We start from the raw sequence: 23,449 nt of genomic DNA on the forward strand, positions 1-23,449 counted from the left end.
ACGCACAACCTGTGATATTTCAATTATATAACAAAATATAATGCAGAATAAAAATAACACAGACACCAGAAGTTTTGTTAACGAGGAAACCGCAAATGCAGAAAAACCCCGGGACCTAGTCCAGATTGAACACCACACTGTATTAAGCCGTTATAGACACTAGCCTACTACAAACTAACTTCGATCTGGACTGTAGTTGAACCCTAATCAGTCTCACACTGATTCAAGGTATAGTTGCGCTCCTTACGTCTCTGATCCCAGCAGGATACTACGCACTTGATTCCCTTAGCTGATCTCACCCACAACCAAGAGTTGCTACGACCCAAATTCGAAGACTTTAGTAAACAAATCTGTATCACACAGAAAAGTCTACAAGGATAGATAAATCCGTCTCCCACAGATAAACCTAAAAGTTTTGTTCTGTCTTTTGATAAAAATCAAGATGAATAAGAACCAATTGATAAACCAGACTTATATTCCCGAAGAACAGCCTAGTATTATCAATTACCTCATAATAATCTAAATCGTATGGTACCGAAACTAGATATTGTGGAATCACAAACGATGAGACGAATATGTTTGTGATTTCTTTTTATCTTGCCCTATCAGAGATATAATCTCAAGTCAATTATTCAATTGAACTCGTACGATAAAAAATGGCAAGATCAGATCGCTCAACTACAAGAGAAGTAGTTTCGTATGGCTTCACAATCTCAAAGAAGTCTTTAAGTCGTTAATCGACAGGGTCTCGAGAAGAAACCTACGATTAAAGGAGAATCGACTCTAGCAAACCAACTAGTATCACACAGGAGGTGTGGGGATTAGTTTTGCACAGTTGCTAGACGCCTCCTTATATAGTTTTCAAATCAGGGTTTGCAATCTAAGTTACCTTGGTAACAAAGCATTTAATATTCACTGTTAGATTAAAAACCTGATTTATCCAAGCTAATATCTTTCAACCGTTAGATCGAAACTTAGCTTGTCACACACAAATGAAATCTATTAATTTATGTTTGAGTAATTGTACCTAAACGTGTACATTGGTTGGTTCACAAATCGTTGACCAATGGTTAGCCATATGAGTGTTTTCATATTAATCGTATTTATCTTTCTCATAACTAGTTCAAATGACTCATAAGAACTAGTTCAAGAGTTGTTCAATTGCTTAGGTCTTTATACATAGACACAATTGAAACAAAATCGGTTTGATTCATTTGAATCAATTCATGAACAATATACCCACGGTTTGCAAAGATTGCATTCCTTAAAACTTATTTTTTTAAGTCCATGAACTACCGATTTGAGAAATAACTAGCTTGGGTACACGTACGGGTATGTGTACCTTAGCTACCGGATTTTGAGTTGGTTTTAGTTTCCAAACTCAGCAGACTTTTTCGGGTGAAAAAGTTCCGCCAGTACGCGTACGGGTACGCGTACCTAAGGTGACTGGTTTTTGAGTTCGTAAACTTCAAACTCAGCAGAATTTTACGGACGTGAATTTCCGCCAGTACGCGTACGGGTACGCATACCCAACCTGTCTCCTTCGCCAATACCGCATGCACACATATGCACGCACTTGGTTTCCGACACATGGATTTATACACTAATGTGCGAACACACTATACGCTTACATCCATAGGTGGTTACGTATTGTCAACTCTACATTTCAATCATTGAAACATTCTTCTATAATGTTATAGCAGTCGTTAGACATAAAGATTCGACTATCGTCATCAAAGCTATTTTCAAGATTGAAACGTCATCATGACTTTCGTCACGGGTAAAGATGAAGATGGTTAAAGCAAAATCTTACCAACACGTATTTCATGAAACAGATAGGCGAGTAAACTCGGCTCGAATAGCAAATGTGTATGTATGAAAACTATCATACTTATACGATTTTTGTCTCAAGATTAGGAGATATAGTAGATATACTTTTAAGTGACAAGATGAGTTCAAGTCTCCACATACCTTTTGGTCGGATGAAGTTTCACCGGTTCCTTAAGTAGTTCTTCGTCTTTGCAAGATAATCACCATGGAGTCTGGAGCTCAACTATTCCTAACAATCCTAGACCGAGACTTAGTCATAAGTATACTAGAAATCAAGACATATAGTTTTGATCACTAACATTGAAAAACATGCTTGAGATAGCAACGCATGCGAGTTCGACCGAGAAATGCTCTAACAAGCTTCTTTAAATTCGTTTCGGTACCTCAAGTAGGGTCGATACCATCTGAAAAAGCGGGGGTACAACAACGTCACCCAATATTTCGATTAGCAATCTGTATGGACAAACTCCAATATACTTTCAAGAGAATCAACTAGACTCAATCTTAATAAAGTATATCAAAGAGTTATATCCCTCTTTCTTGATTCAATTCTTTCTCAAGCAAGTAGAAATCTGCGAGTCTAATTGAATACAAGAGAAAACACTTGAACGGTACTAAAGACCAATGTTCAAGGATCAATCAATTTCAATCAACAACCAAATTAAAGGTCGGATTTCCAATTGATAGATTCAAACACACAACTTCTGATATTTCAATTATATAACAAAATATTGTTAGAGCATAGCTCGGTCGACCTCGCATGCGTTTCTAAATCAAGCATGTTTGTCAATGTCAGTGATCAAAATTATGAGTCTTGATTTCTAGTCTATTATAGCTAAGTCTCGGACTAGGATAGAAAAGTGTAGTTGAGCTCAAGGACTTCATGGCGATTCATCATACAATGACGAAGATCTACTCAAGGAACCGTGGAACTTCATCAACAAAAAGGTATGTGGAGACTTGAACTTATCTATCACTCAAAAGTCTATCTATTCTATATCCTACTTCTTATAAGACAAAAAGTCGTATGCTATATAGACTGGATCATACACATTTGACATTTCGAGCTGAGTATTCACTATTTATCTTTTTCTCGAAATCATGTGTTGGTAAATCGTTTCGCTTTGATCAAGGTTATCTTCTCCTAGTGACGAAAGTCATGAAAAGTTTCAATTACTTTGAGAATTGATCTGACGTGAAACTGTCTGTGAATAACGGCTATATAACGTCCTCTGAGAATGTCTCAATGATTGGAATGAGAGTTTAGATTACATAACCATGTATTCCTTAATCCGAAGTTCTCGTACTTTGTTGATTGAGAGAAACCGGAGGAATTGGCTTTGCCAAGTCCGCGAACTGACGGAAGTTCTCTTGCCGAGAATTTCTGCTGGGATTTTCCAAAAACTCGTTTGCGCGTTTAGTTCTCGAACTGGCGGAAGTCTCTTTGCCGAGATTTTCTGCTGAGTTTGGAAAACTCTGCCGGTTGCCTTAAGTCCGCGACTTGTTTGTGAGCTTAAGTGGTTATGATATAAAGATGTGCTCTGAACATGAAACTTAAATTACTAAGGAATGCTTTATGCAAACCGTGGCTATAAAGTTCATGAGGCGATTCATCGAATCGAATCATCTTTGTTTCAATTGTGTCTTGTGTAGTTACATAAGATCTCATAGCAATTGAACAACTCTCTAACTATTTCATTTGAGTCAATTAAACTAGTTATGGTGGAGAAGAACTAGGTTAATATGAATTGCTCATATGGTAAACCTTTTGGGTTACTATGTTGAACCAACATACACGTACACGTTTGGGCATGGTTTTCACAAACCCAGTAAACGTCTACCCAAGTGTGTGTGACAAGCTAAGTTTTCGATCTAACGGTTGAGAAATATTAGCTTGAATCTAAATCAGGTTTTCATCTAACGGTGAATATGGATTGCTTTGTAACTAAGGCAAAACCCTGATTTGAAGGCTATATAAAGGAGACATCTAGCATTGTGCAAAACTAATCCCCACACGTCTGTGTGATACTAGTGCGCTCGCTAGAGTCGATTCTCCTTTAACCTTTGGTTTTCTTCTCTAAAACCAGGTTAACGACTTAAAGACTTCATTGGGATTGTGAAGACAGACCGATACTACTTTTATCGTAGTTGTGTGATCTGATCTTCCATCTTCCATCGTCCGAGTACAATCTATTGATTGGCTTGAGATCATGAGAGTTATCCGATAGGCAAGATAAAGAAGTCACAAACATCTTTGCCTCACTGTTTGTGATTCCTCGACAAACCGCTTGTGTAGTCAAGAAGGATTTTTGAGAGGTGATTGATTAATCTAGGCTGTTCTTCAGGAATATAAGACCGGATTATCAATTGGTTCATGTTCACCTTGATTTTATATCTGAAGACGGAACAAAAACCTAGGGTTTTTTTGTGGGGGAGAGATTTTTCCTTTGATAGACTTTTCTGTGTGAGACAGATATGTTTATTATCAAGTCTGCGATTTTGGGTTGCAGCAACTCTTAGTTGTGGGTGAGATCAGCTAAGGGAATCAAGTGCGCAGTATCCTGCTGGGATCAGAGGCGTAGGAGTACAACTGTACCTTGAATTAATGGGAGACTGATTGGGGTTCAACTATAGTCCAGTCCGAAGTTAGCTTGGAGTAGACTAGTGTCTGTAGCGGCTTAATATAGTGTGTATTCAATCTGGACTAGGTCCTGGGGTTTTTCTGCATTTGCGGTTTCCTCGTTAACAAAACTTCTGGTGTCTGTGTTATTTCTTTTCCGCATTATATTTTTTATATAATTGAAATAATACAGGTTGTGCGTTAATGATCATCAATTGGAAATCCACCCTTTGGTTGTTGATTGATATTGATTGATCCTTGGACACTGGTCTTTGGTACCGTCCAAGTTATCTCTCTTTGATAAAGACTCGCAGATTTCCATTTGTAAAGATCAAATCGAGATATTGAGATATAAACTCTTTGAGATATATTTTTATTGATTGAGTCTAACTGTCTAGTTGATTATCATAAAAAGTATATTGGAGTTTGTCCATACAGATTGTTAAGCGAAATATTGGGTGGTGTTGTTAGACCCCCGCTTTTTCAATTGGTATCAGAGCAGGCAAACGCATTAAAGACCTCATCAGTCTGTGTTTGTAGCAATCTGACTCTATGGACAAGAGTACTATCTCTGATAAACGCGTCACCAGTAATAAAGGTTCTCTCTCGTCTAATTCTATTAAAGAGAAAAGCTATTCAATCTCGAATATAGAAAAACCTTGTGGTTCGACGAGACAGATAAACAATGGCATGTGTGTTTTTGATCTCCCTTCGAAAGAGACCTTCTCTTCTAATGAATGGGATACAACTGAAGAGAGTAATTTGATTCTAAACCTTGTTAGAATTCAAGCTGTCAGATTGGATCAGTTAAAACACCATGTCAATGTTCTCCTTGGTATTGTAAGAAATTGCAAAGTCCATGGCGATGCTGAAGATCAATCTTCATGCTTAATTCTTGAGGCTTGCCTCGAAAAATATGCCTTGGATATTGAACGTCGTTTGAATAAACTCTCTGTTCAAGGGTGTTCAAAGCAATCTAACATATCAAGAACTTATGATGCTTTACTATCGGAAGTAAAAACAGGTGTTCCTAATGTTACCGCCAAACTTGGGACATTCTGTAAAAGAGACAAATCTTCTGATGATAATATTAAGACAACATCCTCAAATCATTCTTATGATCAAAAGGTGTGTCTGGTCTGTGAGACCAAGAGTTCTGTTAGACAAAAGAGAAACTCTAAGTTGAAGAAAGGCTCCTTAGTTCAACTGCAACACACCCTAGATTTGATTCTCAAAGGTGTGACTGACATCCGTATGATTGAGCCAATTGGCTTTCGTACATATCCTTTGTATGCTACTCGGAAAGTCAGTATAGTGAGTTCCTCTAATGTTCAAGGGAAAAATAGACGTCTTAATAAACATCGTCCTAAGGAGGTTCAACGCCCTGTCTCTAAAAGCAACCTTGTTCCTGTTGAGAAAGTCATCCCAGAAGAAAGGAAAATCGATAAGATGAGAAAAGACATTAAAGAGATAATTGTAAGATACAAAGAGCTTGTCAACAGATTATATTCTTCCTCATGTCAAGACACTTCTGGTAAGAATTCTAACTATGTCTCTTATTTTGATGACAGTAAATTTTATGATAATTTCTCATGTCAGACAGGATCCCTCTCTAAGACTAAGAGGAAAAACAAACTTAACCAAAAACACAAAACTCTTAATGAGCCTATGGCTCGTACTTGTGTTAATTAATCACAAGGTTCGAGAGCTTACTCATAAAAAAAAACATGTTGAGTAAGTTTGTGTTAAAAACAAGTATACTTGTTGCTTGTATCTGATAAGTTAGGCTATTTTCTTATCGTCCATAGCAAAACTTATGTTGACAGATCCGCCAAGAATAAGTATTGATTAAGTCAAAAGATTTTGTTGCATAGAGTCTTAAAATTTGTGTTTAGGTCATGTTTTCAAATGCCTTAAATACTTTATTTTCAATGGGTATTTGTTGTACTCGAACGGATTCCGTTCTGGCCCGAGTCAACAGTTTATTTGAAACCCTAAATTATTGTCCCCAAGGATAAAATATCCAAACTCTTAGGGCTAAAAGTCACGTACGTGTACCTCTAGTGGTTTTTGGATTTTCAAAGGATGTCTTCCTCCTCTTCTTGCTATGGTGGTTTCGGAAAAGGATTTCTTGACAAAAGTGTTGAGGTTGATTCCAGGAGGAAGAGAACACTTGTAGATGAAGATCATCCCAATGCTTCATGCTTCTTTGATTATTCTCATGAAGATGTTGAGAAGGATGATATGATCTCTGCTAAAGTTGTTCATGAGTTTCTTAAGTAGTTTGGGGAAGCAAAACAACAACTTGTTGATACTTTAAAAGGTCTTGATAAGGTGAAAACTGAGTTGGAAAAGGTTGTGTCTGACCCTGGTCTCATAAAATCTCAAATCAATGATCTTCGTAAAGAGAATCATCTCTCTGATGAATCAGAGAAGGCTGGCGTTCACAAGCCTGAAGACTCCATGTCTTGTGAGGATCCTGTACTGCCCATATCCCTATTCGCTGTCAGGGAAACGATGGAGTCTAACTCTATCTAACTTGTCTTTTTGTTGCCTAGTATGTCTTCTTTTTGGATTAGTTGAAAGAATAACTAGCGTTTTGAATAGCGAAGATTGTGACTACACATAGCTATTTTTGTTTTCATCTTCTTATGTTATTTTTTAGGTTTATTGGTGTTGATGGTGGTTTTTAGACAAGGGGTAAAATCGTAAAACCTTACGCATAGCATAACGTCACCGGTGACGCTAAACACATTTATTAGAACATTTAATGAACTTATGTAAAAAATTACCATGGTATCTTTTTTCAGATGCTAAACTAGGGTTTCGACAAACAAAACCCTAAGCCGCACAATCGCTGCGCATCATGGCAACTATGCCAAAACCAAAGCCGCACAATCGCTGCGCATCATGGTAACTATGCCAAAACCAAAGCCACACAATCGTTGCGCATCATGGCAACTATGCCAAAACCAAAGCCGCACAATCACTGCGCATCATGGTAACTATGCCAAAACCAAAGCCGCACAATCGCTGCGCATCAAGACAACCATGCCAAAACCAAGCCGCACAATCATTGCGCTTCACGGCAACTGTGCAAAATTCGAGATGCACAATCATTGCGCCAATGCCAAGCGACGCTTGCGACCTAGCATTCCAAGTCGTGCAAACCTAGGGCTAAGCCGCCACACGCGCCATTGGCACATGCCAAGCGACGCTTGCGACCTAGCATGCCAAGCCGTTCAAACCTAGGGCCAATCCGCCACACGCGCCATTGGCACATGCCAAGCGACGCTTACGACCTAGCATGCCAAGCCGTGCAAACCTAGGGCCAAGCCTCCACACGCGCCATTGGCACATGCCAAGCGACGCTTGCGACCTAGCATGCCAAGTCGTGCAAACCTAGGGCCAAGCCGCCACATGCGCCATTGGCACATGCCAAGCGACGCTTGCGACCTAGCATGCTAAGCCGTGCAAACCTAGGGCCAAGACCCCACACGCGATATTAGCACATGCCAAGCGACGATTGCAACCTAGCATGCCGAGTCGTGCAAACCTAGTGCCAAGCCGCCACACGCGCTATTGGCACATGTTAAGCGACGCTTGCAACTTAGCATGCCAAGCCGTGCAAACCTAGTGCCAAGCCGGCACACGCGCCATTGGCACATGCCAAGCGACCCTTGCAACCTAGCATGCCAAGCCGTGCAAACCTAGGGCCAAAGCCGCTACGCGCGCCATTGGCACATGCCATGCAACACTTGCGTTTTGGCATTACCACCTGCACCCGATGCGCAACCTACAACCAAGGAATTCCACACAAGCCATTGGCACATGCCATGCACCCATTGCACTTTGGCATGTCGCGCCTACATCAAAGGCCACAATTCCTCTCAAGATGCAAAATCTCGACTGTCGAAGGTCGCCACTGAGCCGACACATCTCTCAAGCTCAACTTATCAAACACCAGCGACATGCTACACGTTTTCCACGAAAACACTCGATACATCAATACATGTCACAAACTGGGGGATGCTCTTTAGGGTTTTGGTTTGGCGGTTTACAACGTGCGACATACACAAATGCCCGTTTCAAGACAGTGTATTAAGAATAAAACGGTTAGTAAATGCAGGAAGTAATGGTGAAACGCTCTTTCATTATGGAACATCAATTCCATCAATACCAGGCGTTACCACCTCTTCCCATTTAACTCATCTATTTCTTTTTCTTACGAGGCCAGAGTACGTTTCACTTAGACTTGTATAAATAGGTCTTACCTATTCCCACCAAGACGACAAGTTTTTGGTCAAGGAGAAATACAACACTCATAAAGGCAACTTTGCTAGCTTTCCCAAAGCTTTCACCTTCTGATACAAGTCAAGTACTACTCTTCCAGAACTGTTCTGGTCTCAACACTCTCTTCGCTTCCCTCCCAAAACCAGCCCTTCTCCTCCTCTTTGTGACCGAAGCAAATCCGGAACGAAAATTTCTTGGTTTAGGCCGGAGTTGTACAGATTGATCTCTCGAATCTAAAGTACTCCCGTGCAGTACATTTGTTTAGGGTTTAGATTTGTTTCTCACTCACCTACCGAAATGACCAAAATCGGCAGAAACGATTTTCACCCATAAACAATTGGCGACCACGGTGGGAGATTGATCTTTCGGTTACAATGCCAGTTTTCAATCCTCGATCTCATACTTCGATCCAGACCTCAGGACGGCGAAAACAAGCGATTTGTTCTGGGATCTATAACTCGATTACCAGACAACCTGGTTACCAGCCGTGATCCGCAAAGAGATGGTTGGGGACTTCACAGGAAGCTCCAAAGCGACTGGGGAGTTTCCACAATCGCGGCGGTGCTTCCCACAAAACTCGATCTAACACACGGAGGATCCCTTTTTCATCAGGAGATCCCGGAAACCGAGTAAGTCTTTCCTAAACAGAATATATGGTTTACAATTTAAAGTTTTCACGGGAATGATAAAACCGATAGCCATGTTATGTTTCATCCCATGTCATCTACCAACACGCAACATTCACGATTCCATATCTTCCCTGGGATGATCATATCACTTACAATCATAACCAAAAAATGACATCATCCTAAAACGGTTCACCCCGAATAATAACCCAAAACCCTCATAAGTAACACTTGTCTATCAACCCAGAAATCCAGAAAATCAAAACCATAAGCCAGGTGTTTCATTTGCCTTTCGAAAAAAACACAGAAGAATTTCAGAAGACATAATTGCATCCAAAGGAAGCCATTCAACGGTGGTTTTCCCTTCTCGAAGAAAACGTCCTTCGTCATTTGGAGGACCGCCTGTTTCAGATCCAAATCTTTGTACAGCCTTCCAACCTCCGCCACTTGTTGTTTGACCACGTCTGCAGAAGGACTTTCGGTTACCTTGGCCTGCAACCTTGTATCTCAGAGAAACCCTAACGCCCAGTCTTCGTGGAATCAGTTGCATGCCCATGTGTACCTACCTTGCATCATAACGATTACCAGTCACTATTCATGAGGTAGCTGACGCTACCACGGTAATATTCGAAGAGAAGAACAATATTTCTACAGATTTATGGAAGGAATACCTATGGCTAGGGTTTGCACCAACACAAGAAACACTGGAGTACATACCTGGAATATGCTGGCCCACTTTACTGCTATCACGCCACGCCAAGACAGCGCCCACGCCTGAACCATCGCCCACGCCAAGCCATCGCTCGTTCCAACAAGATCCAGCGCTGACAGCTTGCGTCCTTCCGATACCGGCAGCTTGCATCTTTTCCAACGCGCCGACAGCTTGCGTCCTTCCAGCACCGGAAACTTGCGTCTTCCAATGCTGACAGCTTGCGTCCTTCCGATACCGGCAGCTTGCATCTTTTCCAGCACGCCGACAGCTTACGTCCTTTCAGCACCGGCAACTTGCGTCTTCCAGCGCTGACAGCTTGCGTCCTTCCAATACCGGCAACTTACATCTTTCCAACGCCGACAGCTTGCATCTTTACAACGGCTTGCATCTTTACAACAACTTGTATCCTCCCAGCGCTGGCAGCTTGCATCCTTCTAGCGTTGCATTTGAACGCCTCGTAGGGAATCAGCAATCCGATTTCATCACACGTAAAGATCAGGAACGACTTCTCCAAAATCGAAGCAAGGAAAATCAGCAAACCCCCTGGGTTCACGAAGATTCTCTTCTTGTCAAGAGACGCATGATTTCTGGGGACTTCGCCCCACAAAACCGTGCAGTCCATGATGAAACATTTATGTGAGATTCTATGTTTCCCCAAGGCACAACGTCAAGACATATTCGCAGCCCTCAATCGCACCGCACCAGGGAAGCAGCCGTTTCCAACCAGAGAAGTCGTTCCCAAACCCCAACCTCTCCTGGAAAGCACGATTGATAGATGGAACTGGGGACTCCACCATTGTTCGCCTGAAGGGTGTCGAACTTGACAACCCACTGATTAATGCAGCCGTTCCGCTTCAACGTTCACCCGACAGCTGCTTCGCTTCAACGCTCGCTCCAACAGCCGCTCCGCTTCGGCGTTCTCTCCATAAGCTGCTCTAGGATCCGAAGCCGAAGATTTAGCGTTTGGCTTCTTAAGTTTCGATTTCCTCTTTAAGAGCCAAAGCTGCTTCAACGCCGCTTCTTCCTGCAAAGGGTCGTACCACCACGCTCCCCATGTCAAGGATCATGGTCACAACCAGCCAATCCTTTTACTTCCACGGAAGCCCATACAATTCCAGCCAACTTACTTTGTTACCACGACAATGTAGTCTTTTCTGATTACATCTCCTACCAAGAACCGTTGTCACTCATTCGTTGATACCAGCCAGAGCTTCACCACTGCAGCAATTACTACAAAGATGGAAACATGTAAACCATACTTGAGGACTGAGGATATACACGGAATCCCTTCACTGTCAAAGCTCAGAAGACACAGTCAATCAAAAGCCGTACCCACAACAAGGTCATCTACTCTTCAAGGGTGCAACGTAAGAATATCATCACCTCTCTGTCTAGAAGACGACTTCAACACTTTACGAGGCCACGGAGGATCCCAAGCCTGCACTATCCAGAATATTTCATCATGTAATTTCTGAGCATTCCAGTGTCACATCCAGAAGAGTACGATAGGCTTATATCGAATCCCGTGGACGGGGATTCAAGGCGATGTAGTGAAAGTAGGTTACGCATGGGGACTACCAGCATGAGATGCTTTCACTCCTCTTAACCAGGTTATTACTGATTTCAACATCATCACTGTAGAGGTTTTACGAGCCGCGGGAATTTCTCAACATGAAGTCGTACATGTGCACCGAAGACTCCAAAAGCATGATAGAAGGTTACATTAACATATTCATCCATGCCATCATATCAAACCGAAGTATAACTGGGGACTTCTCACCGCATCCCATTCCGTATGATAATCCAAGATTCAGAAGATGGTTCGAAGGATGTAGCTTGGAACAAAGTCCCGGGAGACTTGATAGCAGCACATCAGCAACGGAACGTCTCCCTATTTCATCCAGTGGCACCAGAAGTTTTCGACCATGCAAGCATTCACAACACATCATCATCACGATCAAAAGGTCCACTGAACAACCTAAGGTCGAGGATGGACCGATGACGCAACTACAATCTCCAAGATTATCCCTGACGTGATCGTTTCCGAGCATATATTTCATCCATCCGTCCCAAGAATACAGCGGAGTTTTGGTAAACTTTTGGAATCCACTGGAGAGACACTGAAGACGGAAACACGGATCCAGACGAACAACAGAAAAACATAAGAGGGTCGATACCTCTTTTCATGCGGATAGAGTTTTTAGAGCTTGAACAGAATGAAGATTCCTTCTTGCTCCATGAACGGGAACAGGTGACTGGCGCGCGACTATGCCACCCCGGCCCCGCAACATCCCTCCTGATTTTCACTGTCGGGCCGTTTTAACCTCCTAAGCGAGTTCGAAACCTAAATATTCCCAAGTGGGGAGATAGATAATTCTGTTTCGTGTCCGATGAAGGTGCAGACCGTCAAAATCCGAGTCCGTACGCGGATTCTACAGAGATTCTGGTAAAGGGAGCTAATTAGGGTTTCGGCGTGTCAAACCCTAAACCGCAAGCGCTTCCCTTGCAAGCGCTTCCCTTACCAGCGTCATGCCTTGCCAAGCGCTTTACAGAGCGGCCCACACCCGTTCCATGCCCGTCAGTGCTAATGGGTCCCCTTCATGCCAAGTCCATGCTAGCATCTCCGCCTCGCGTTCCAAAGCCAGGCCCCGAAGGCACCTGGTCACACTGGGATTTGTGCAAAGCTACCAGATGCAAGGATTGCGAATTCTACTTACGTCTCGAAAAAGGTCAGACAAGTCTCCTTAGCCCTCTTTCACGACTTCCTGTCTCAGTTCTATCCTCGTCTGTCACCATCTTATGCTTACCTTGCAACAAGGCCCCTGTTCCAAGCTAAGCAGGGGACTTAATGTTGATGGTGGTTTTTAGACAAGGGGTAAAATCGTAAAACCTTATGCATAGCATGACGTCACCGGTGATGCTAAACACATTTATTAGAACATTTAATGCACTTATGTAAAAAATTATCAGGGTATCTTTTTTCAAATGCTAAACTAGGATTTCAACACACAAAACCCTAAGCCGCACAATCGCTGCGCATCATGACAACTATGCCAAAACCAAAGCCGCACAATCGCTGCGCATCATGGCAACTATGCCAAAACCAAATCCGCACAATCACTGCGCATCATGGCAATTATGCCAAAACCAAAGCCGCACAATCGCTGCGCATCATGTCAACCATGCCAAAACCAAGCCGCACAATCATTGCGCTTCACGTCAACCGTGCCAAATTCGAGCTGCACAATCATTGCGCCACACGCGCCATTGACACATGCCAAGCGACGCTTGCGACCTAGCATGCCAAGCCGTGCAAACCTAGGGCCAAGCCTCCACACGCGCCATTGGCACATGCCAAGCGACGCTTGCGACCTAGCATGCCAAGCTGTGCAAACCTAGGGCCAAGCCGCCACACGCGCCATTGGCACATGCCAAGCGACGCTTGCGACCTAGCATGCGAAGCCGTGCGAACCTAGGGCCAAGCTGCCACACGCGCCATTGGCACATGCCAAGCGACGCTTGCGACCTAGCATGCCAAGCCGTGCAAACCTAGGGCCAAGCCGCCACACGCGCCATTGGCACATGCCAAGCGACGCTTGCGACCTAGCATGCCAAGCCGTGCAAACCTAGGGCCAAGCCGCCACACGCGCCATTAGCACATGCCAAGCGATGCTTGCGACCTAGCACGCCGAGCCGCCACACGCGCTATTGGCACATGCCAAGCGACGCTTGCAACCTAGCATGCCAAGCCGTGAAAACCTAGTGCCAAGCCTCCACACGCCCTATTGGCACATGCTAAGCGACGCTTGCAACCTAGCATGCTAAGCCGTGCAAACCTAGTGCCAAGCCGCCACACGCGCCATTGGCACATGCCAAGCGACCCTTGCAACCTAGCATGCCAAGTCGTGCAAACGTAGGGCCAAAGCCGCTACGCGCGCCATTGGCACATGCCATGCAACACTTGCATTTTGGCATTAACACCTTCACCCGATGCGCAACCTACAGCCAAGGCATTCCACACAAGCCATTGGCACATGCCATGCAACCCTTTCACTTTGGCATGCCACGCCTACATCAAAGGCCACGATTCCTCTCAAGATGCAAAATCTCGACTGTCGAAGGTCGCCAATGAGTCGGCACATCTCTCAAGCTCAACTTATCAAACACTAACGACATGCTACACGTTTTCCACGAAAACACTCGAGACATCAATACATGTCACAAACTGGGGGATGCTCTTTAGGGTTTTGGTTTGGCGGTTTACAACGTGCGGCATACACAAATGCCCGTTTCAAGACAGTGTATTAAGAATAAAACGGTTAGTAAATGCAGGAAGTAATGGTGAAACGCTCTTTCATTATGGAACATCAATTCCATCAAATTCCATCAATACCAGGCGTTACCACCTCTTCCCATTTAACTCATCCGTTTCTTTTTCTTACGAGGCCAGAGTACGTTTCACTTAGACTTGTATAAATAGGTCTTACCTATTTCCACCAAGACGACAAGTTTTTGGTCAAGGAGAAATACAACACTCAGAAAGGAAACTTTACTAGCTTTCCCAAAGCTTTCACCTTCTGATACAAGTCAAGTACTACTCTTCCAGAACTGTTCTGGTCTCAACACTCTCTTCGCTTCCCTCCCTAAACCAGCCCTTCTCCTCCTCTTTGTGACCGAAGCAAATCCTGAACGACCATTTCTTGGTTTAGGCCAGAGTTGTACATATTTATCTCTCGAATCTAAAGTACTCCCGTGCAGTATATTTGTTTAGGGTTTAGATTTGTTTCTCACTCACCTACCGAAATTACCAAAATCGGCATAAACGATTTTCACTCATAAACAATTGGTTTTTAAATTCTAAAAATATTTGGAGGATGATATTATTCCAGTATTAATTTGTTTTGAAGTATTGCAATATTCTTATGGGATATGTATTGTTTGCGTCCGTGAACTTGAAGGTCTCATATTGTGTCAAAAGTAAAGTCGTTCATAAATTGATATTCGTATTGATGAAAGGACGAATGGACTTTTGACAATTATAAAAGTTATGCCTATGCAGTCATTTATTTGATGGAAAATATGATGAAATCTTTTGTTTGACAAGGATAAAGTCTATTATGTCGTTATGCAAATAGTGATGGAAAATAGAATAGATCATTGTATGTTATCCACGGTATTGATCTTCATTGATCCATTTTGTTATGTTTTACCGTGAAGGCTCCATTGTGTATCTTATGTTGAGCACCTTACAACTATGTCGATTAATATTGGCCTTGTTGGTTGTTCCATGAGATGTTATATGTTGAGCATTCTTGAACTAAATTAATCATCTTGATTGGTTATTTAGTTATTTGCTCCGAAAGTCTTCTTTTGTCGAGCAAAATCTTTTGACAATTAAATTGATTGCTTCGGTGATTAGTTTGGTTGTGTATTCCAATTAGATTTATTATAGGTTTTCTTGTAATTAATCTAGTTGAGTTTCTCATATATTCCACAAATTCTTGTGTTGAGTATATGAACGGCTATACTAATCATGTTCTATTGGTCGATGTAGTCGTATATTCCGTAAGGTTTTCCTTATATTGAGTATTTAAACGATTAAGGTAGTCATCTTCGTGTAGTTATCTTAGTCGTAGCTCCGTAAGTTTTCTTATGTTGAACACAATCAATTAAATTGATCACTTTTGTGGTTTGATTTAGTTGCGTATTCCGATTAAATTAATCATGGGTTTACTTGTGATTAATTTGGTTGAGTTTTGGATATAAAAAAAATCATTTCCATGGTTTTTGGTGTCCAATTAAAAAATCCTTATTTTCTTTCGAAATTAAGGTCGCTCTTGTTGTTCTTTCGGGAATGACATCAAATGGGGGAGAGTTCTTTTGAACTTGTGCTTAATGGTAATATCTTGCGGGGTGTGCGGCTGTGGAATTTTATAGGGGTTATCTTGTATCTTAAAACTCCTTGATGAATGCATTTAGCTTCGGCTTTATGATTGCATCTAAATTAAGTTGGTATGTATTTTTTCTTTTAGTCTATGAAATGTCTCTTGTGGAAATTTCATTATGATCCCGTTCTTTTACCTTTGCCAATTTTATAGACAAAAAGGGGGAGAAATAATGTAGTTCACACTACAAATACATATGGTTTTCGGATCATTGTGTAAGGGGGAGTGGTTTCCATGATCGAGATGGAGTATTGACTAAGGGGGAGTGATACATATCACCATAATATTGTTGTTAAAGTCGTGATGCAATTGGACTTTGATGTTACATAATGATACTATGACACTGTATAATAATGATCGAGAATATCGATTTCTCTCATTGTTATAGCTACGGATCTTCAACAACGGTGGTGCTAAACTTACAACCTTTGGGATCATTGGAGTACTTGGAAGGACGAAGATTTCAAGGAACGTTGAAGATTAGACTATGGAATAGGAGCCACTAAAGTTTATCTTTTTTGTATTCCATATGTATTAATAGTTTTTGTCACTAAAATTGACAAAGGGGGAGATTATTAGAGCATATCTCGGTCGACCTCGCATGCGTTGGTATATCAAGCATGTTTGTCAATGTTAGTGATCAAAACTATGAGTCTTGATTTCTATTCTATTATAGCCAAGTCTCGTACTAGGATAGAAAAGTGTAGTTGAGCTCAAGGACTTCATGGAGATTCATCATACAACGACGAAGATCTACTCAATAAACCGTGAAACTTCATCAACAAAAAGGTATGTGGAAACTTGAACTTATCTATCACTCAAAAGTCTATCTATTCTATCTCCTGCTTCTTATGAGACAAAAAGTCGTATGCTATATAGACTAGATCATACACATTTGACATTTCGAGCTGAGTATTCACTACTTATCTTTTTCTCGAAATAAAGATTTGATCAAGTTTATCTTCACCTAGTGTTGGTAAAGCGTTTCGCTTTGATCAAGTTTATCTTCACCTAGTGACGAAAGTCATGAAAAGTTTCAATTACTTTGAGAATTGGTCTGACGTGAAACAGTCTGTGAATAACGGCTATATAACGTCCTCTGAGAATGTCTCAATGATTGGAATGAGAGTTTAGATTACATAACCATGTATTCCTTAATCAGAAGTTTTCGAACTTTGTTGATTGAGAGAAACCGGAGGAATTGGCTTTGCCAAGTCCGCGAACTGACGGAAGTTCTCTTGCCGAGAATTTCTGCTGGGATTTTCCAAAAACTCGTTTGCGTGTTTAGTCCGCGAACTCATTCCGCGAACCTAGTCCGCGAACTGGCGGAAGTCTCTTTGCCGAGATTTTTTGTTGAGTTTGGAAAACTCTACCGGTTTCCTTAAGTCCGCGAACTTGTTTGTGAACTTAAGTGGTTATGATCTAAAGATGTGCTCTGAACATGAAACTTAAATTAATAAGGAATGCTTTATGCAAACCATGGATATAAAGTTCATGAGCCGATTCATCTAATCGAATCATCTTTGTTTCAATTGTGTCTTGTGTAGTTACATAAGATCTCATAACAATTTAACAACTCTCTAACTAGTTCATTTGAGTCAATTGAACTAGTTATGGTGGAGAAGAACTAGGTTAATATGAATTGCTCATATGGTTAACCTTTTGGGTTACTATGTTGAACCAACATACACGTACACGTTTTGGCATGGTTTTCACAAACCCAGTAAACGTCTACCCAAGTGTGTGTGACAAGCTAAGTTTTCGATCTAACGGTTGAGAAATATTAACTTGAATCTAAATCATCTTTTCATATAACGGTGAATATGGATTGCTTTGTAACTAAGGCAAAACCCTGATTTGAAGGCTATATAAAGGAGACATCTAGCATTGTGCAAAACTAATCCCCATATGTCTGTGTGATACTAGTGCACTCGCTAAAGTCGACTCTCCTTTAACCTTTGGTTTTCTTCTCTAAAACCAGGTTAACGACTTAAAGACTTCATTAGGATTGTGAAGCCAGACCGATAATACTTTTATCGTAGTTGTGTGATCTGATCTTGCATCTTCTACCGTACGAGTACAATCTATTGATTGGATTGATATCGTGAGAGTTCTCCGATAGACAATATAAAGAAGGCACAAACATCTTCGTCTCACTGTTTGTGATTCCTCGACAAACCGCTTGTGTAGTCAAGAAAGATTGTTGAGAGGTGATTGATTAATTTAGGTTGTTCTTCGGGAATATAAGACCGGATTATCAATTGGTTCATGTTCACCTTGATTTTATATCTTAAGACAGAACAAAAACCTAGGATTTTTTTGTGGGAGACAGATTTATCCTTTGATAGACTTTTCTGTGTGAGACAGATTTGTTTATTATCAAGTCTGCGATTTTGGGTTGCAACAACTCTTAGTTGTGGGTGAGATCAGCTAAGGGAATCAAGTGCGCAGTATCCTGCTGGGATCAGAGGCGTAGGAGTACAACTGTACCTTGAATTAGTGGGAGACTGATTGGGGTTCAATTATAGTCCAGTCCGAAGTTAGCTTGGAGTAGGCTAGTGTCTGTAGCGGCTTAATACAATGTGTATTCAATCTGGACTAGTTCCCGGGGTTTTTCTGCATTTGCAGTTTCCTCGTTAATAAAACTCTGGTGTCTGTGTTATTTCTTTTCCGCATTATATTTTTTATATAATTGAAATAATACAGGTTGTGCGTTAAAGATCATCAATTGGAAATCCAACCTTTGGTTGTTGATTGATATTGATTGATCTTTGGACATTGGTCTTTGGTACCGTCCAAGTTATCTCTCTTTGATAAAGACTCGCAGATTTCCATTTGCTTGAGTAAAGATCAAATCGAGAGATTGAGATATAAACTCTTTGATATATCTTTTTATTGATTGAGTCTAACTGTCTAGTTGATTCTCATAAAAAGTATATTGGAGTTTGTCCATACAGATTGCTAAGCGAAATATTGGGTGGTGTTGTTAGACCCCCGCTTTTTCAAATATAATGTGGAATAGAAATAACACAGACACCAGAATTTTGTTAACGAGAAAACCGCAAATGCAGAAAAACCCCGGGACCTAGTCCAGATTGAACACCACATTGTATTAAGCCGCTACAAACACTAGCCTACTACAAACTAACTTCGGTCTGAACTGTAGTTGAACCCAAATCAATCTCACACTGATTCAAGGTACAGTTGTGCTCCTTACGTCTCTGATCCCAACAGGATACTACGCACTTGATTCCCTTAGCTGATCTCACCCACCACTAAGAGTTGGTACGACCCAAAGTCGAAAACTTTAATAAACAAATCTGTATCACGCAGAAAAGTCTACAAGAATAGATAAGTCTATCTCCCACGGAAAAACCTACAAGTTTTGTTCCGTCTTTTGATAAATCAAGGTGAACAAGAACCAATTGGTAACCAGACTTATATTCCCGAAGAACGGCCTAGTATTATCAATCACCTCACAATAATCTTAATCGACGCGGAAAAGGAAGATATTGTAGAATCACAAACGATGAGACGAAGATGTTTGTGACTACTTTTCCATCTTGCCTATCGGAGATATAAATCTCAAGACAATCGTTACGATTGCACTCAAAACGATAGAATCGGCAAGATCAGATCACACAACTACGAGAAAGTAGTATCAGTCTGGCTTCACAATCCAATGAAGTCTTTAAGTCGTTAACCTGGTTTTCAAGAAGAAACCTAAGGTTAAAGGAGAATAGACTCTATCTAATACAACTAGTATCACACGGAAGGTGTGGGGATTAGGTTTCCCAGTTGCTAGAGTTCTCCCTTATATAGTCTTTCAAATCAGGGTTTGCAATCAATGTTAGCTTGGTAACAAAGCATTCAATATTCACCGTCAGATGAAAACCTTATTAGATTCAAGCTAATATCTTTCAACCGTTGGATCGAAAACTTATCTTGTTACACACAAATGAAATGCACGATTTTAGTTTTGTGTAACCGTACCCAAACATGTACATTTGTTGGTTCAACAATAGTTAACCAAATGGTTATCCATATGAGCACTTTCATATCAACCATATTCTTCTTCACCATAACTAGTCCAAATGACTCAATTGAACTAGTTAGAGAGTTGTTCAATTGCAAGGAAATCTTATGTAACTACACAAGACACAATCGAAGCAAAAACGATTTGATTCACTCGAATCGGTTCATGAACTATATAGCCACGGTTTGCATTTTGCATTCCTTAGTTAATATAAATAAGTTCACAAACAATCGTCTTTAGATATAACCAGCTTAAGTTCGCAGACTTAGTTCGCGGACTTAAGTTCCCGGAAGGAGTTCTCAAATTCCAGCAGATTTTATCGGGTCGAGAACTTCCGCCAGTTCGCGGACTGAGTTCACGGCTCTTGTTACGGTTCTCTTGATCAACAAAGTTCGCAAACTTCGATTCAGGTAAAAAAGACTTATACATATATGTGTTGCCACACAATGCTTATATCCATCATTAGTTATATAATCTAAACTCTCATTTCAATCATTGAAACATTCTTAGAGGACATTTCGTCAAAGTAAGCAATTTTCAAAGTGATTGAAACGTATCATGACTTTCGTCACTGGGTAAAGATGAACTTGGCCAAAGCAAAAGCTTACCAACACATATTTCGAGAAATAGATAGGCGAGATAAACTCGGCTCGAAATAGCAAATGTGTATAATCAAAGTCTATATAGCAAAACGACTTTTGTCTCAAAATAGGAGATAAAGTAGATAGACTTTTGAGTGATAGATAAGTTCAAGTCTCCACATACCTTTTAGTCGATGAAGTTCCACCAGTTCCTTGAGTAGTCCTTCGTCTTGTATGATGATTTCCATGGAGTTCTTGAGCTCAACTACACTTTCTATCCTAGTCCAAGACTTAGCTATAGTAGACTAGAAATCAAGACTTATAGTTTTAATCACTAACATTGACAAACATGCTTGAGATAGCAACACATGCGAGTTCGACCGAGCAATGCTCTAACACCATCTCATATAGGGTTAGACATTTTCATGGCACAAGTACTGCCCTATTACTCTTTCTGCTTAACTTCTAACACAGACACATGTCACATTATCAGAACACTACTCTCGTAAACTGCAGTTAAAAATAGTTGCATAAAGTTCAGGTACTTTTATGAGTTTATCAGGTTATTCACATGAGCAGAACACTAGATAATTACTTCTTAACCCTCTATGAAAAGAAATAACTGATAAAAGATCCCTATCTTTCTTAATGGCTCGATTTATTTTTAGGAGTTGTTTTTCACCTTGATATTGTTGTATGCATTTTTTATCAGGAGTTGTTTTTCTTCTTAATATTGTTGTATGCATTTTTTAACTCTTTTTTATATCTTCTGGTCATCTCATTTTGTCAGTTGCTAACTGCTTTTGTGATTCTCAGGCATATGAGAGATGCTTCCATAATCTTCATTATGTAGAGCGACACGAGGAGCACACGATTACACATGCAGTGCAAACCGAGTATAAGAAAACAAAGGTTCGCGTACAGGCGTATTTCTCCCCTCTCCCTCTCCTCGCATTCCTAACTTAGAAATAACTTATTTATTCTCCCCTGATTTCCTAAAATGCTGGACTGGGACTTGTTTCTTTTCCTAGATATATTTATGGCCCGCCCTTACCACGACAGGGATTAAAGCTGGCAAAACTGTTGAACTCGTCCTAAATCTAGCAGGTTTCAATAATGTCAAGTCAAAGGTAAATAACCATCAAATATATGACCTTGTCCGACTCTTAATGCATCTTTTTTCACAATTTGGTGTTCATCCCTGATGTTCGATGTTTCGTGTAGGTTGTGGGATCAAGGAACCCCCATAACACAGTTAAAGCACTTTTTGAAGCTCTAAATGCGGTAAGTGGTAAACTATAAGACAAGTTGCATCAAACGAGTTAAATCACTGACAATTCTTTGAAAAATTAATTTGCAATCTGTACTATGGAATATGATTTTTCTGTTAAACTTTCTTTGTTCAGATTGAAATTCCCAAAGATGTTCAAGAAAAGTTTGGGAGAGCTGTTGTTGAGTCACATTTGTTGTAAGAAGAGGTATTTTTACCATTTTCTTATTTACTTCCTCAGTGAACTGGAAGAGATAATTGTATCGAAAGTAGGAACTAGGAAAAAGAAATTTATTGAGTAACATAAAGAATTTGCACATTATTTTTGTTGGTCATTGTTTCTCGTTATGTTTTCTGTTGGCATGATGCATACCGTAATAAAGATATGCTTCATAAGTGAACTGGTTGCCAGATATCTTTTGTCGGCAATGAATGAGAAAATATACATACATTGATGAGAAAGTGAAAAGAAGTGTCAGGGATTGTTGAAGTTTTCATTACTGTAATGATTTTTATTTCTTCTTGGTGAAATACTCTTTGGTGGAAACTGAATAAAAAAGGAAAGGAAAGAACAAATTTGAGTTAAGCTGTCAGAGCTTTTATCATTTGGGTCCCAATGTTGTGTACGTTTGGTTTGGGGTTTGATGTTACAACTTGAGTATTGTCTCTCACCTTCAAATTTAAGGGTTTACATTGTTTTGTTCTTTTAAAATACTTGAGTTTGTTTGGAGATAAAGCTTCACATGGTGATGCAGAGCTTGTGCTATTTTACTGTCTTACTTCAAAGAAAACCATTACATGGTGTTTGTTGTTCATGGAAGGTGTTTGGTAGTATGTCGTCCTTATTTATATGGAACTGAGCTCCAAAAATCAGGATTAAGCAGAGGATAAGAAATAAGTTTGATAATCTACTCCACGAGCGAAACTCCGAGTTATCTTAATCTCATGAAAATATTATCATCCATATAAATGATTTTAGATTTTAGGATTCATCTCCATTAAACTAATTGTGTGTGTGTGCCTTTGTCTCGAGAATTTAAAGAGATGGACTTCATAATACTAACGTGTGTAGAGCGGCAATTCTTATGCAACAAGTCTAGCGGGTTTTAGAAGTTTACATAAGATGTTAAGATTGCTTCTGGAAAAAGAATGCGTTTTAGTCTAGCTTTTGAGAAGTCACTTCTGCTACTCATAACAGTTTTCTGCTTCCTCTTTTTTATGTAGAAGTACTTGAACATGAGAAAACAGCCATGTTCTGGCATTTTGGCAGAGCAGCACCAAATGCTAAAGGTTTTGCTCTAGGTTGAGGCATGTGCCAATGGCGCGATGGTATGTAAACGATCACCAAATGCTGGCATCTTCTGGCTAAATGTCTAAGTGAAGTCACAATGTTAACATGAGAAATGCCAGCAAGATGGCTAAATGTTAAACGAATTGATAATTATGTGATTGGATTTTATGCATGAGGAGGATATTGGAGTATTTCAAACCATGAAATGGGTATTTTTCCTCGGTACTTTGCATGGGTTGTATAAT

The 23,449-nt window shown here is 40.6% G+C and overlaps 1 pseudogene; it reads left to right on the forward strand.

Annotated features, from left to right (window-relative positions):
- Positions 1-22,115, forward strand: part of LOC113312371 — a 36,126-nt pseudogene extending 14,011 nt beyond the window's left edge.
- Positions 22,116-23,449: the final 1,334 nt, after the last annotated feature.

Source organism: Papaver somniferum, chromosome 9, assembly GCF_003573695.1.
Source record: "Papaver somniferum cultivar HN1 chromosome 9, ASM357369v1, whole genome shotgun sequence".
NCBI lineage: Eukaryota > Viridiplantae > Streptophyta > Magnoliopsida > Ranunculales > Papaveraceae > Papaver > Papaver somniferum.